This window comes from Talpa europaea (assembly GCF_964194135.1).
Source record: "Talpa europaea genome assembly, chromosome: X".
In the NCBI taxonomy this organism is placed as follows: Eukaryota; Metazoa; Chordata; class Mammalia; order Eulipotyphla; family Talpidae; genus Talpa; species Talpa europaea.
The window spans coordinates 26700189-26717324 of record NC_140081.1 but is presented as its reverse complement, the minus strand read 5'-3'; the positions used below and the strand labels follow the sequence as shown (position 1 = coordinate 26717324).

At 37.8% G+C, this 17136-nt stretch overlaps 1 protein-coding gene across 6 annotated transcripts in view; it reads left to right on the top strand.

Annotated features, from left to right (window-relative positions):
- CASK (calcium/calmodulin dependent serine protein kinase) overlaps window positions 1-17136 on the top strand; it is a gene marked incomplete at both ends in the record, with an annotated part of 372322 nt that overhangs the window by 54304 nt on the left and 300882 nt on the right. The gene's annotated exons all lie outside the window — the stretch shown is intronic.

The window sequence follows — 17136 nt, the reverse complement described above, 5'->3', positions numbered from 1 at the left end:
TTTTTAAGATCACCTTCTATTTATGGCAAAGGATACCTTTTTCCCTTACTGGAAGTGGTATGATTTTAAAGAAACTAAATTTAAATAAAAAGGGTTGATTTAAAGACAATTTCCTAAAGAAAGAGATCTTAATTATAGGAAGGATTTCATGTGATGCTGACTCAAAGGTGAAAGGGGCTGCTAGGGAAGGAATGCAGGTGGGCTCTAGAGTTATGCACACTTTGGGGCTAATAGCCTCCAAAGAAATGAACCTTTAGTTATATACCCACAAGGAGCTGAAGCCAGTGAGTGACTTAAGTGAACTTGGAAGTGAATTCTTCCCCAGAGCCTCTAGACAAGAGCCCAGCCTGACTGACACTTTGATATCAATTTGGGAGACCTGAGGTATAGAACCTAGCTGTATAGAACCTAGCTGAGCTTTCTGAGCGCCTAACCTACGGAAACATCATGAATAGGTGTTATTTTAAGATGCTAGATGTGTGGTAGTTTGTTATGCAACAGAAAACTGATACAGCCTATAGGCTTCTTTATTATTTCTCTTCAACTATTAGCATGACCCCTCCTCCAACACCACTTCTTTCCCTCCCTCCCCCCCAAACAGAGGTGTTTTGGGAAAACCCATTAGTTTCAGTAGTAGTTTAAAGTAGGTTTTCAGGTTATTCCTGTTATGGTGACAGGGAGATCTTTTCCCAGGGTGTAGCATGGCTGACTGGACAGACAGAATCAAGCATTGCCTAAGAATGTCTCAAAACCACTGTGCTTACAGAAGTTAGTTGAATTTTGCTGTTTCTTAGACTTTAAATTTTCATTATTTGGTAGAAATCACCCAGCATATAATACAAGAAGCAGAATCAAGACACTTCAGATTAGAGAAAGGAAATGAAACAGGAAAGCAGAGTGCTGCCTATAGATTAAGAAAAGTAGATTTCATGGGCATGCTCAGGCTAAGAAAAGAACCATTGCAAATCAAAGTAAGTCCAAAGTAAGTCCAAAATGGTGACAGGAGAGAAATCTGTTGAAAATGACTAAGCAATAGCTTCCTATTCTAGCCTATAAACTCAGTTCTTTGTGCATTTTTCTAAAGCTGTTTCTTGACCATAATAAAATCTCCGACTGCTCAGTCAGATGACGGTCAAATGTCTTTTATGTACCTAATGACACCATACTGACCACTTGCTGAGTATTTCTTCGAAATTAACTTTTCTTTATTGGCAATAATGGTTGGCACAAGATCCAGCATGGATAGTGGAAAAGCCCACAGACCTAAAAACCAGGCAGATTTTTACATTAAAACCCTAGCTCTGCAATGTATGGGACACTGGATATGATTTTTATATTAATCACAGTTCTTGTACGCAAAATGGGAATAATATGCAAAATGGGAATTTTTCCTGTGTGTTTCTTCTAGAGCTATTGAGAAAATTGCATGAGATCTTTTACAAAGCTCCTAGTAGAGTGCTTGCTTGGCAAACTGTAGGTATCCAACAAAGGGTACTGCTGCTGCTATTATCATCAGGGCAAGTCTAGGAAGACAACTCCTTCAAAAGCCCTCAAGGAAATGGAAGGATGAGAAGTGTGCAGGGGACACAATACATTGAAAATAATGGTCCCCACAATGGTAAATAGAGGGCTGGAGATATATGCCTTGACATTATTTATCCCCTTTTAATATACTTTATAATTTACTTACTGATTATGCTTATTGTTTGTATATTTCTTCATGTTCATGACACCCAATAATAAAAAACTTGAGTTTAAATCTCTTATTTTGTACTTGCCTGCTCTGCCTATTCTATTTCATTTCAAATGTTCTTTTTCTTATATGATTATTTGTCACTCCCCTCCCCTCCCCACTTGTTTTGGAATTTAGGCACTGTATTTCAGTTGTTTTATTGGTTGCCCTTATGTGCTCTCACAATGTAATATTGATAAGTCTTGTTACCCTTATCTCTGTCAATACAAGGTTCTTCAAACATTTTAACTTTGATTTATATGTTGATATTTATCGTGTATTTTTTTTCTACATTTATAAACCCCTGAGACTTTGTTATTGTTTTACATAATTAGTATTTATTTAGATTTACCCACATATTTATGTCTTATTTTGTTCCTCATGCTTTGCTGCATCTCTGACCTTCTATCAGGGTAATTTTCCTCCTATCTGAAGTATCCTTTAGAAATTTATTCGGTGTGGATCTGCTGTGACACACTCTTTCAGTTTGTATTTGTGTTTGTCTTTAACTTGTTTTTATTATTGAAGTCCCTGGGTGTAGAATTGTTTGGATGACACTTTACTTCCTCTCATTGAATATATCTTTTTTTAATTTAAATATTTTATTTTATATAATTCTCTACATCTTTTTTCATCTTTGCACAATGTATGCATTTTCATTTTGGTTATATTCCCCATACAATTGCATATCCCCCCTTATTTTGACTCTAGTCCTTCCTTTCCACACCTCCTCCCCCACCCCCCCACCCCCGTAGTGTGTCTCTGGTTTATAGTTGCTTGCTGATTTTGATTTTTACTTTGTATTGATTAGTCTTTTTCCTGGTCCCTTATTTAGGTTTTCTAAATTCCTGCTATGAGTGAGACCATCCGGCATTTTACTTTTTCTTTCTGACTTATTTCGCTGAGCATCATCCCTTCTAGCTCCATCCATGTTGGGGCAAACTGCATGTGTTTATCTTTTTTGATTGCTGAGTAATATTCCATGGTGTATATATACCACATCTTCTTGATCCAGTCATCTATTTTTGGGCATTTGGGTTGTTTCCATAGCTTAGCTATTTTAAATAGTGCCGCTATAAACATAGGCATGCAGGTGCCCTTTGGAATTACTTCATTCCATTGTCTTCTGGTTTCTATTGTCAGCTGTCAAACTGCCACTTCTTTGGAAATATTCTTTTTTTGGCCTCTGGTTAAGATTTTTTTCTTTGTCTTTGTTTTTATATGATATGTTTACATATAGATTTCTCTATCGTGCTATGATTCATTGGGAATCTCAAATTTGTGAGTAAACTTGTTTGATGAAAAATCTATGAGAACATTCTTTGAAAAAATTTCAGATGTTTCCTCAAATACTGCCTCTCTCTCATTCTCTCTTCTGCTGATCCCAGAACATATATTAAAATGAACTAATGAACATATATTAAAAGTCTTACCTTTTTTTTTTTTTTTAGTTTTTCTACATGGTGTATTCAAGAACATTTCTTCTGATCTATAGTCCTCTTTGCTGATTATTTTTTCAGCTCTCAGTTGCTCTGAAATCTACCCATTAATATTTAGGCTATTTTCTTGTTTCAATACCTCATTTCACTGTCTCATGCCATGGTATTTTTGTTGTCTCATTCTGACTTGCTCATACTAAGATGATAGTATCAGTATCTTCTCAAGAGAAGATTTGCCTGCCAGGTTTGTTGGGGAGAGCTCATGACCAGGATTACCCTGATCCAACTTTAAGGTCTGGGATTCCATGAATTGCCAGATGAGAGTGTACCAGCTCTAAGTCCATACAAGGCTAGGTTTGCTTTGGGCTCATCTCTGCCGTAGGCATAGCCTTTTAGAAGAAAACAGAAAGAAGTGGGGATTGGTTTATCAGTAGATTGTCTTAACTCTTCCATTCCTATGAGGCAGCTGCTTGCCAGGGCTTGAGAGTTACCATATGGGCAAGAGTAGTTGTGTGTGGCTTGGCTTTCTACTATGGGTTCTCTTGTTCTAGATCTTCAGCTCCCAAAATTTAGGTACCTTATGTTTGTACTTTCACGAAGATGTTTGTGGGCCTCCCCTGGTGGCGCAGTGGTTGAGCGCTGGGCTGCGAAGCTGCCTGCAGCCTCTGTAGCGCTGGTTCGATCCCTGGCCACTGGCTCTGGTGAATTCTCTCACCCTCCCATGCTTCTGACTGTACCCAGTGCTTGTATAAATAAATAAATCTTTAAAAAAAAAAGATGTTTGTGTATATGTGCATATCCAGATTTTTATTTTGTTCTTAAGTGGAAAGATTGGTTGGTCTAGGTTATCTGTTTTACTACTATTGAAAGTAGAATTCTTCCTGGTTCTTTCCTGATTCCTGACTTTTTTTTTTTAAAGATTTATTTATTTATATAAGAACTGGGGTACAGGCCGGAGATGCGGGAGAGTGAGAGAATTCACCAAAGACAGAGCAGGGAGCAGAACAGGCAGACAGACCGACGCTGAGGGGAGCAGCGTGCGAGGCAGGAGATGTCTGCCGCCCCATGTGGGTTGCTCCCTGGCCAGCCGGGAATTGAACCCATGCTGCAGAGGCTGCGGTCAGCTTCACAGCATGCTCAACACGCTACTCCACCGGGGAGGCCCTGATTCCTGACTCTTGATAATGAAATGGAACCCTTATAGTGCAGAAACATTTCATCTTTTTTAGGAGAGAAGTAGTAAACAGGTATTTGTTTAATGACAGATCACTCCCAGAAAAAATGGCCTCCTGTGCATATGTGCCAGGGGGATCTCTTATGCCTTCTATTATCTCCTTAGATCCCACTAAAGTAACTGTTATCTCCATTTCACAGTTTAAATAAAGTGGACTCAGATTGAATAAACTGGCCTAATTTTATTATAGTTAGCAATAGGCAGATCCAGGTCTTTTGAACTCTCAAGCCCATACTCAGTTTTTGCTATGATGTATTTGATTCAAAGAAGAAAAAATTAAAGTCTATCAAAGGTTAAAGTTCCATCTCACAAAGAGGGATGAAAAGTCATTGGTTAAAGTATTTCTAATTTTATGATCTCATCATATGTCTATTTACTGATTAATGGTTGTGCTTACAATTTTCCATCTTCAAGTCAAAGTTTTCTTTGTCTTCTAGTCTTAATGGAGTTCATGTACTTGTAACTTCACCAGAAATATGGCCATGTTGATAAGAAGTTTGTTGTCATAGTTGTAAACTATTACAGTGACTGAAGCTCATATTTAATCTTGCCATATTATACAAGCTGAAATTTTTAGTAAACATTTTAAACATACAAACAAAAAATATGTTAATTAAACTAATAATTGTCATACTGGTTTTATACACTTTTAGGTAGAAAAGCATTCTGAATTTGACAAGCTACGTTTGATTCTCTGCCATTACAAAATATTTTTGTAAAATTCCTCAAGTTTACAAGTTCTGTTTTAAATTTTTTTTTAAAGATTTTATTTATTTATTTATTTATACAAGCACTGGGTACAGTCAGAAGCGCGGGAGGGTGAGAGAATTCACCAGAGCCAGAGCGGGGAGCAGAGCAGGCAGAAGGACCAAAGTACACTGCTGAGGGGAGCAGCGGGCGGCAGGAGAGGTCTGTGCGCCATGTGGGACCCTCCTCCGGTGGCCGGGGAGCAGCCGGGGATCGAACCAGCGCTGCAGAGGCCGCGGGCAGCTTTGCAACCCAGCGCTCAACTGCTGCGCCACCGGGGAGGCCCTACAAGTTCTGTTTTAAATAAATGAAGTGTTTAAGGATAATAAGTGTTAATATATATTAAAAGTAAAAAGTCTGCTTTTTCAGTTTTAATTATGGTAACACTAGAAAGATTTTGAATTGACATTCATCTCTAGTAAAACAAAAGAAATTATTTTGTCTACCTTTAAATATTGAAATTGCCAAATTAAAAATTTTTATGTGATATAACCTTTTTTAAAAATTTATTGAAGTACCATTGTTTTACAGTTCGTATTTTGACATTATAGAATCCCCCCCCCCTTAGGTATAATTAGCATAGCACTCTCACTACCAAAGCACTAAAGTCCTCCAACATAATAGATTGTGCTCTTCCCCCTCCCTACCCATTTTTATGCCTTTTCTTCCCCTTCTGGATACCTCAGAGCTATGATCATCTTTCAAGGGTTGGTTTTAAAGTTTATCTTTGACCCTCTGTTTTGTCTATATTCCACATATAAGTGACACTATTTGGTATTTATCTTTCTGGCGTATTTTATTTAGCATAATCTGATAAAATAGACTTCCAATTAAGAAAGGTAATAAGAGATAGAGATGAACACTAGATTATGATTAAGGGTCTAATAAAGCAAGAGGAAATAGTATTCTTATATGCACTGTATGATGGATCACTATGATAAGACATTTAATAATAGAACTTAAGAAAGATATTGGTACTGGCACAATAATACTAGGGAACTTTAAAATCCCATTTATGATAATGGACAGATCAACAACACAAAATAAATAACGAAATAATAGTCTTAAATGAGGAGCTAGTCCAAATAGGTCTAACAGACATCTACAGAATATGCCACCCAAAAACTGCTGCATACACATCTTTTTTAAGTACACATGGAACATTTTCAAGAATAGGCCATATCTTGGTACACAAGTCACTTGTCACTAAAACTACAAAGGAAAAAAAAACAGGAAATATATGCATACATGGAAACTAAACAGTGTGCTGCTTAATGGCTATTGGAAAAAATAGTAAATCAAAACAGCAATTTAAAAAATACTTCGAAATGATGATACAAGCTACAAGAACCTATGGGATGCAGCAAAAGCAGTCTTGAAGGGGAAGGCAATTGCAATCTTGGCCCGCTTTAAGAAGAAAGAAAAATCCCAACTAAACAATCTAATATCACACCCAAAACAGCTTTAAAAAGAGGAACAAACATGACCCAATGTTATTAGAAGAAAAGAAATAATTAGATCAGAAATAAATGAAATAGAGGGACTCCCCGGTGGTGCAGCGGTTGAGCACTGGGTTACGAAGCTGCCCGCAGCCTCTGCAGCACTGGTTCGATCCCCAGCCACCGGGCGAGGGTCCACATGGCACGCAGACCTCTCCTGCGGCCCGCTGCTCCCCTCAGCAGTGTACTTCGTCAGTCTGCCTGTTCTGCTCTCCGCTCTGGCTCTGGTGAATTCTCTCACCCTCCCGCACTTTTGACTGTACCCCAGTGCTTGTATAAATAAATAAATAAATAAATCTTTAAAAAAAAAAAAAAAAGAAATAGAAATCAAAAACGTTATATAAAAATCACTGAAACTAATAACTAGTTTTTCAAGAAGATAAACTAGATAACCTCTAACTAGGCTAACAAAAAAAGGAAGAGAGAAACCAATGAATAGTATCACAAATGAAAGTGGAGAAATCACCACATATAGCACAGAAATACAAAGAAAGGATCATAAGAGATTACTATGAACAGTTAACTATATGTCAGTAAATTCAATAACCCTGAAGTAATGGGCAAATTTCTAGATGAATATAGTTTGCCAAGCCAGACCTAGTATGAAACAGATGAATAAATCGTTCACATGCATGGGAATTGAAACAGTAATTAAAAATCTTCCCCAAAAAAGCCCAGAACCAGATGGCTTTACAAATGAGTTTTATCAAACCTTTATAGAAGAAATGCCCATCTTGCTCAGATTATTTTTTAAAACATAAGAAGGAATGATCCCTAATATATTTTACAATGCCAATATTATGGCAATACTGAAACTAGAAAAAGACAGCAGCACAGGAAAAGAAAATTATAGACCAATATCCCTGATGACCATCGACGCAAGCATTTTCAACAAAATACTAGCAAATCAAATTTAAACAGTTTATCGCAAACATTATACACTATGATGATGAAGGAGGATTTATCCCAGGGATGGAAAGATGGTTTAATAAAATGGGAATAATGGCCATATATCACAAACCACCATCAAATATAATAATAGGAAAAACTGAAAGCTTTCTCCCTAAGACAGGGAACAAGAAACAACGAGAAGCAAAAATATTAAGAAAATAACTCCACTTGCAGTTGCTTTGAAAATAAAGACTTCAAAATCAGCCTTAAGGAGGTAAAAGGCCTATATAATGAGAAATACAAGATGTTACTGAAGGACTTTAATAATGAAATAAGGAGATGGAAGGATATCCCATGGTCATGGATGGGGAAAATCAATATAATCAAAATGACCATCCTGTCTAAAATGATATATCAATTTAACTTAATTCCCATAAAAATATCAGCAACATTTTCAAATATATTGAATGAAAATTATTGAAAATTATATGGAACCACAAAAAACCTTGAATTGCAAAACAACCATGAGAATAAAGGAGAGAAATGGAAGTATCATGTTGCCTGACTTCAAACTTTACTATAAAGCAACAATACTAAAAGCAATATGGTATTGACATAAAAATAGATAATGTGAATCAATGGAATACAATCAAAAGCCTGGAAGTTAACCCATGTACACACCCAATCTATGACAAAGTAGCTATGACCATAAAAAGTGGAAAGGATAGTCCCTTTAATAAATGATGCTGGGAAAATTGGAAAACTGCACATAAATGAAGTTGAATCACTGGCTAACTAAATCCATTCACAAAAAGAAATACCAGATGGATTAAAATTTTAGATATAAGACCTGCAACAATACAATACATAGAAGGAAACTTTGGCAATATGTTCCATGATCAATATCAAGGCCAAGGATACATATCAAGGTCAAGGATACAGACTTGACCCCTCTGGCAAGGGAATTAAAAACAAATAAACAATTGGGATTAACTAAGTTGAAAAAGGGAAAGAAAATACAAGATGATTCAATAAACACCTTACTTAGAAAATATTTGTAATATATAACTCATAAAGGTTTAATAGCCAAAATATATAAAAAATTCATACAATTCAGTAATAAAAAATAACTCATTTTTTTTTAAATGGGTAGCAGATATGAAAAGACAATTTACCAAAGAGAATATCCAGGAGGCCAAAAGATAGGTGAAAAAAAATGTTATTGTTGAATTTAATAAGAGACGTAAAACCACAATGAGATACCATCTTATGCCCATGAGACTGGCACATATTAAACAAGACCTCCAAAAAAATGTGATGTAGAGAAAAAGGAATCCTGTTATTTTGTTGGTAGGAATGTAAACTTGGTGCAGTCATTATGGAAAACAATCTGAATTTACCTTAAAAAACTAAAAATAGATATATTGTACCACCCAGCAAACCCACTTTTGGGCATATAGCCAAAGAATATGAAGGCGTCAACACAAAACCCTATCTGTTTCACAATGTTCATAGCAGCATTAGTCACAATAGCTAGGACTTGGATGTGCCCAAATGTCCATTGACATATGAATGTATCAAGGAAATGTGTTAATGTCCACACTATGGAGTATTACATAGCCATAAAATGGATGAAATGGAATCATTTTCAACAAAATGAAGGAAATTTGAGAGAATAATGTGTAGCAAAATAAGAATAATACAGACATTTACATAGTAGACAATTCAATAATGTAAAACACTTAAAAAAACCCAGTGGACATCAATAAACATCCTGAGGGGTCTGAGATTAAACAGAGTTGGGGGTGGGGGACAAGGCCAAGGATACATAAGAGTTGATGGTAGGGATAAAAATTAAAAATTTTTCTAAATTTTGTTTGTCCCCAAATTTGAGTAGAATGTATTCCTAATGCTAGCCAGAATGAACAGACTTCCATTTCTGCAGCAAGATGGTATAGACTCACTTTTCCCTGTGCCTACCCTGTATATACAACTGAATGCTCTGGAAATTATTCAACTGACAGCAATGAAAGGACTCTGGAAGCTGGGAAGAGGGCAGACAAGCTGGGTGGGAACTTCAGCACTTGAGGAACAACAGCATCAGGAAGTTCACTGGGTTTTCATTTTACCTCCCATTTACTCCTGGTCTGGTCTGAGAGACTTACTCCTGGTCTGAGAGAATTACTACTCAGAACCAAAAGGCATAGAAAGAAAAACAAAAACCTGCTTTCTCTGGCTAAAGGAATAGAAAAGGAAAAGCCCAGGGGAGATAAAGTCAGGCTTGACATCTTGGGCCCCATGGGCAGTCTGATCTGTCTATAGCTGCAGTTTGAGTAGCAAAGCCTGTAGCTCTGGCGGGTGATCTGATCTGCCAGCAGTAGCAAAGACCTTGACCATTTAAGCCCTCATACCATAACCCAGGCCCTAGTTATCTGATCTGCTGACAGCACCATCAGCAGCAAAGGGCAAGCAATACCAGTTTCTGCTCTATAACCAGCCCCAGTGGGTGAACTGATCTGTAGGCAGCTGCAGAGCAGCAGGAGTCATGTGTCTTCCTGTCCTACACCAATGGCATAGAAAGACCCAGGCCCATTTGCTCTGACCTCTCTTTCAAGGTTGCCCATTGGTAGCAAGTGGCCTTTGAGGCACTTTTTGTACTTGCAGTTGGCATCAGCAGTAGGTGAGTAGGTGCCCTCAGCAGCACCAAAAAAATGCAACACACCAAAGTAGCATTGTGAGGCCTCTGAAAACTAAACTGTCATTGAAACTAAAGCCCACAAAAGTTGTCTAGAACCTACACACTTAAACAGGGTGACTGCCTGCTAAAGTAGAAGTAGTTATGATCAAGAGTCTGCTAACAATGACTAAATTATCCAGACACAGTTGAAAACTATTGCTCACACCAAGCACCAGAAAAGTCACAACTTGAATTAGATATTCAGCTGTAGCCAATACCAACCTGAATCAGATAGTTGAATTATCCCACATGGGTTTTAATTCAGTTGTCATAAAATTATTCCAAAAATCAGTTACAAATTTTCTTGAAACAGTTGAAAAGAGAGAAGACCTCTTGACAAAGTAGAACCAAGAGTATTTCCTAAAGAACATTAGAATGGAAGAATGAAAGAAGTCAAGAATGGTGCCATTATTTTTGGTTAAGCAACTGAAAGGAAATAAGAGTTGGTCTTCAACTAAGATGGGAAGAGGGGAAAAAACTCAGGAGTTCAGTTTCAAATGTGTTGAAGATGTGATGATTCTTTTTCTTCCTTTTTATATTCTATTGTATGTCTTCATGATTCAAAGGAAGCCTTCATATGCGCACTGAAAGGTTGGCCTAAGGAAAACTGGTTAAAAGTGTTCTAACTTACATGGTCTTTGTTACTTACATACTCTTTGTGACCTACCCTTTGGTTTCTTACCTAGCTTAAAAAATTCCCCAGGTTTGGGCCTCCCCGGTGGCGCAGCGGTTGAGCGCTGGGTTGCGAAACTGCGCGCCGCCTCTGCGGCGCCGGTTCAATCCCCGGCTGCTCCCCGGCCACCGGAGGAGGGTCCCACATGGCGCGCAGACCTCTCCTGCCGCCCGCTGCTCCCCTCAGCAGTGTACTTCGGTCCTTCTGCCTGCTCTGCTTCCTGCTCTGGCTCTGGTGAATTCTCTCACCCTCCCGCGCTTCTGACTGTACCCAGTGCATGTATAAACAAAACAAACCAGCAAACAAATAAAAAATAAAGTATGCCTCTATTAAAAAAAAAAAAAATTTCCCAGGTTTTCTAAATTCCTGCTATGAGTGAGACCATCAGGTATTTTTCTTTTTCTTTCTGGCTTATTTGGCTGTGCATGATCCCTTCCAGCTCCATCCATGTTGCTGCAAATTGCATGAGTTTGTCTTTTTTGATTGCTGAGTAATAGAAAAGACTAATTATAATAAAAATCAAAATCAACAAGCAACTATAAACCAGAGACACACTACAGGGGTGGGAATTGTATAGGGCCTATAACCAAAATGAAAATGCATACATTGTGCAAAAATGAAAAATGTTGTAAAAAATATATAATTAAAAAAATAAATTGAAGAAAAGGGGAAAAAAGGAAAAAAAATTTCCCAGGTGTTGAAATATTTAACTGTACTATCTTTTCTGAACAGTTATATCCACTTATTTTATACTCTTATTTTCTGAATTTTCTTTCTGAGGCAATTATTTTCCAGATCATCTACTTCTTTAAGCCTACAAACTGATTACCACAATTATGATTCAAAACCTATTTTCTGTAGTCCTGTACTGAGCTGGGTAATTGGGTGTAAATGCTTATTTCCTTTGTATGGTCTTCTTTTTTATTAACTGTTTTTTGGTTAAAAGATCAAAGGTTGCATTATTGCCCGCTGGATATGCTTATATTAACAACTGTAAAAAGTAAATTACTTTGGGGAGTATTAATGAATAGACATTTAAATTGCATAGTTAAATCTTTTCCATCCTTTACTAAGCAAATCAATTGTATTACCCCTCTGTAAGGATTTAAACAACCATTTTATTTTTTTTTTAATTTTATTTTTATATTCCCCAAACAATTGCAACCCCTTTGTTTTGACCCCAGTCCCTCCCCTCCCTCCCCTCATAAAGTGTCTCTGGTTCATAGTTGTTTGTTGATGTCTTATTTGGGTGAGAGAATATTTGTTTCAGAAAAAAAAGTTGTTTAAAATATGAATGGTTCATAGACACAGCTTCATAATTTGTATTTGTATTGCTTGTTATTAGAAATATTAAGATTTAGATCATCATATCCAAAGTGTCTTTCAAGGAACACTATAATAATAGGTGCTACTTCGATGATAGGGATAGATTTTGATGAAAGAGAGAGATGTCCTTTCCTAACTGTAACACTTGACAGCTAATATGTGTGATATGAATATGGGGGTGGAGGTGGGTTGATATTTTATATGGCATTTTCCAAACTGACCTAATAGAGAAACTTTCATTCTTTAAAATCCCACAAAATGACAATTTGGGAAACTTTGATTTAGAATGTTAGCCAATTGCATTCTTGTTTCTCTGCTGCTATATAAATTTTACATGACCCTGATACAACAAAAATGAACAGCAGAGAAAACACATGAAATGCAAGGAAACAACCAAAGGAACAGACAAATCTAAGTCAAAATAAACCCTAGAAATCTGACTGTAGAAGTAAGGCAACCAGAAGGGGAGGGGAGGAAGTGAGAGCACAGAAGGAGGGAACATGTTGGGCTGTGGTGGACGATTGTTGGTGTTTGGGTGGTATTAGTTAACATACCCCTGAAGAGGTGTAAATCTATACCCCTAAATCATATAAAGTGTTGTAAACCAATGTTACCTTAATAAAAATGATGTAATTTTAAAAAAGAAAAAATCCATTAAAAAGAATGGTCAAAATTATAAGAAAGCCAAGAGGAATAATATCTAAACTCTTAGTCTATGTGTGAGGCAGTGGCTTGTGACAGAGAAGATTAAATTTTGAAAAATAAGTTATAGTTTTCAAAAAATAATACAGAAAGGAGTGAGAAAGGAGTATTGCTAGCTTTGAGATTTCTTTCACTTATTTAATTTTTTTAAAATAATCTGCATTTTTAAAAAAGATTTATTTATTTATATAAGCACTGGGTAGTCAGAAGTGCAGGAGGGTGAGAGAATTCACAGAGCCAGAGCGGGGAACAGAAAAGGCAGACTGACGAAATACACTGCTGAGGGGAGCAGCGGGCGCAGCAGGAGAGGTCTGCACACCATGTGGGACCCTCGCCTGGTGGCCGGGAAAAAACCGGCGCTGCAGAGGCTGCCCGTAGCTTCACAGCCCAGCGCTCAACCGCTGTGCCACCAGGGGAGGCCCTCACTTATTTAATTTGAATTAGACCATTTGATTTTAAATTCAGAAGTATGTCTAACTTGTTATGGAGAGCCATAAAACGTAGTTCTGAATGAAAGAGATTAGCAGAATTCCAAAGAAGTATCATTGAAAGTATTCTGTTAATGAAGACAGCAACTTCTGAGCCCAATTATTAATTCCTCCTCCCCTTCTTACATGCAGAGTTGTAATTAATGGCAGGCAACAATACTATTATAGGATCATGTAGCACTTGGAAAGCAATCCATGAATGTGGCATAGTAACGGAACATATGCCTTTTATAAATATGATTTACAATGTAATTTCATACCGCCAGACCTCTGTAATTATTAGTTTCAGTTGTTAAACACTGGATTAATAAAAAAGAATTTAGCAGTTGTGATAATGTACTAGTTATAAATACTCGTGAACACTAGTAGACATGATTGGAAGCAAGTTTCAAAGAGGTTTCACTACTAAATTTTTATTTGGGCCAGTTTCTGATATATAGTCCTACATTTAAAGGATAACAAATGTGAATGTGCAGCTCTTAAGTTAAAAATGAAAGCTACGTGGGCCTCCCCGGTGGCGCAGCGGTTGAGCGCTGGGTTGCGAAACTGCGCGCGGCCTCTGCGGCGCCGGTTCGATCCCCGGCTGCTCCCCGGCCACCAGAGGAGGGTCCCACATGGCGTGCAGACCTCTCCTGCCGCCCGCTGCTCCCCTCAGCAGTGTACTTCGGTCCTTCTGCCTGCTCTGCTCCCCGCTCTGGCTCTGGTGAGTTCTCTCACCCTCCCGCGCTTCTGACTGTACCCAGTGCATGTATAAACAAAACAAACAAACAAACCAGCAAACAAATAAATAAAGCATGCCTCTATAAAAAAAAAAAAAAATATTAAAAAAAAAAAAAATGAAAGCTACGTTTTTCTCATGCCAGCCTTGAGAGGAATGAGGAGAGGCTCTCCGTTCATCTAGGGCAGACCCTGCTAAGCACTTGGTCTTTGTGTATCTATTTCCACAAGCTATTATGATCTAAAAGTCTTCCTGTAGCATTTATTTTTCTTTCTGAGCTTCTTGTCTTCCTGTGGATATGTTCATATTGGGGGGGGGCTCTTTCTTCCTTTTGTTCTGTCTTCTCAAGTATTCATTCATGTCAATGGCTTCATTACCTCCTTTTCACCATTTTTTATTCATTTGTTTTGTTTTCTTAATATTCCATATATGAGTGAAATCATCTAGTATTTGTCTTTGTCTGCCTTATTTCACTTAGTGTAATCCCCTCAAGGTCCATCCTTGCTGCAAATGACAAGATTTCATCTTTTTTACATGAGTAGTATGCCATCATCGCGTGTATCATCTCTTCTTTATCCATTCATCAACCAATGAGAAAGCTATTTTAAACTGAAATCACCAACAAAACCCACAAAATGTGAACCATACACTAAATATTAATAGGTGGCCAAAAGGACATTTGTTTACAGTATGAGAGTAGAAACAAGAAGGCACCTTGTTCATAGTCTGCTTCAGGTAGGAGTCCCTTCTGGGAAATTAGTTGGCTAGGTCTCAAGTAAATTCCAGGACATGGACTCTTGAAAGCTAGGCCACTGGTGCTGTTGTGTGGGATTGGGTACTAAATGTCCCGCAGAAATGCAGTCAGGTCATATGGATTGCTCTTCATTTACCTGCTTTTCAACTCACAGGAATAGGCCAATGTAGAACACTGTTGTCGAGTGAATGACAGTCCTCTGCTGATCCAGGCAGCAGAGAAAAGCTGGAATCTTATCAGCCCGTGACCAGAAAAGGCAAAACAGAAAAATCTGGGCCCAGGCTCACTTTGTCCTGTTTTCAAGTTAAAATGGTGATCAGTGGTGATGGGAATCTTTGATGACTCTCAGTCTGACCTGGTTAGCCTCCATGCTGGATGCATAAACATAGCTTTCAGTCTAAGGCCTCCTTTCCTTGTTCTTCCGGGAGTTCCCTTTACCTTTCTATTGTGTTAGATCTCCTATTTGGCACCCTTTCTGTGGTCTAGTCTCAAGTTTTGGAAAACTTGTCCTACAATAATTTCTTCAGAAAGTATGCATTGCAAATAATTTTTTGAGTTCTTTAATGTCTGAAGATATCTTCAGGATTATTAATTTTCCTGGCTGGATATAGAATTAACGGTTTTCTTCTCTTTATTTTATTGATTTCTTAATGAAGTACCACAATTTTACATCCTTATTAATACCTTGACAATGTAGGATTTCTTCAGGTGTGGTCATTGTTAGCTCTCCACCACCAAAGCACCCATAGTCCTCCACTCTAGTGGAGGACTTCCCCCCAACCCCATTCACAGCCCCCCTTCTCCCTTCTCTCCCTCTGAATGCCTCCTCTCTCTTCTCCCCCTCTGAATGCTCAGATCTGTGGTCAGCTTTCAAGGATTGGTTTTAATATTTGTCTTAGTCTGACCCTTTGCTTGGTTTCTCTATATTCTCCATATAAGTGACACTATCTGGTATGTATCTTTCTCCTTCTGGCTTAATTCACTTAGCATAATCCCTTCCAACTCCTTCCATGTTGTTGCAAATGGAGTTTATCTTTTTTGATTGCCGAGTAGTGTTCCATTGTGTATATATACCACATCTTCTTATGTTTATTGCAGCATTATTTATAGTAACCAACATATGGAAACAACCTAAGTACCCCAAAACAGATGAGTGCATCAAGAAGGGTTGTCTTCTGGTTTCCTGTTTTGCTATTGAGAGGTCTGAAACCATTCTGACTCCCTATCAATATGTATTTGAACTATATCATCCTCTATTCCCTGTGCACCCCCACTTCTAGATATCCAGAAATCTCCTGTTTCACAATGTTAAGTTTCACAGTGGTGTGTGTGGACATGGATCCATTATCTGTTTTGCTGAGTACTTGATAGATCCTTTTAATTTGGGCAACTCATGATTTATATTCTGGAAAGTAGAGTTTTCTTCAATTACTCCTTTGATTTTCTCCCCTCCATTTTCTTTGTTCTTTTTGTTCTAGTTTCTGGTAAATTTCCTCAACTTCACTGACCTTCTGTTCTAGGGAGTTTTAAAATTCTTCAGTTTTTTTTTTTTTTAGGAGACCTTTTTTGTTTGTTTTCTGAAACTTCTGTTTTTTGTTTCATAGTTGTAATATCTTTCTGAGGATATTAATGGTTTGAAGTTTTCTTATTTATTTGGTTTCTTCTAAGTTGCTCTGTTTGTTTTAATCACTGTCTTCTCCAGATGTCTTGGGAGCTTAGTTATCTATTCATGCTTGGAAATAGAATGGGTTCTCAGTCAGGGGCAGTTTTGCCTCCTAGGTAGCATGTGGCGGTATCTGGAAATATTTTGGGTTGTCAAAACTGGGTGGGGGGCACTAGTGGCAGCTGGTGGAGAGAGACTAGGGATGTTGCTAAGCATCCTCCAATGCACAGGACATCTAGAACAACAAAGAACTATCCAGCCCCAGATGTCAAAAGTACCGAGGTTGGAAACTACAGAAGAGGGACTGAAAACTGCTTGAGAGCTCTGAACTTTCAGGCAGAATGTTGACTTTGGATTTTAAGAGATGATGATCTGGTTAAGGGGTTTGACCAACTTCTCATCATTATCTTTAGGACTTTCCTTCTGGTCTAGTCAAATAGTCAATAGAAAAATCCTTTCTCTCTTGCCTAAAGGGTAAAGATCTGGCGTCTAACATTGCCCTTGTTGAGGGGTGAAGAGGCTGAAACTGTCTA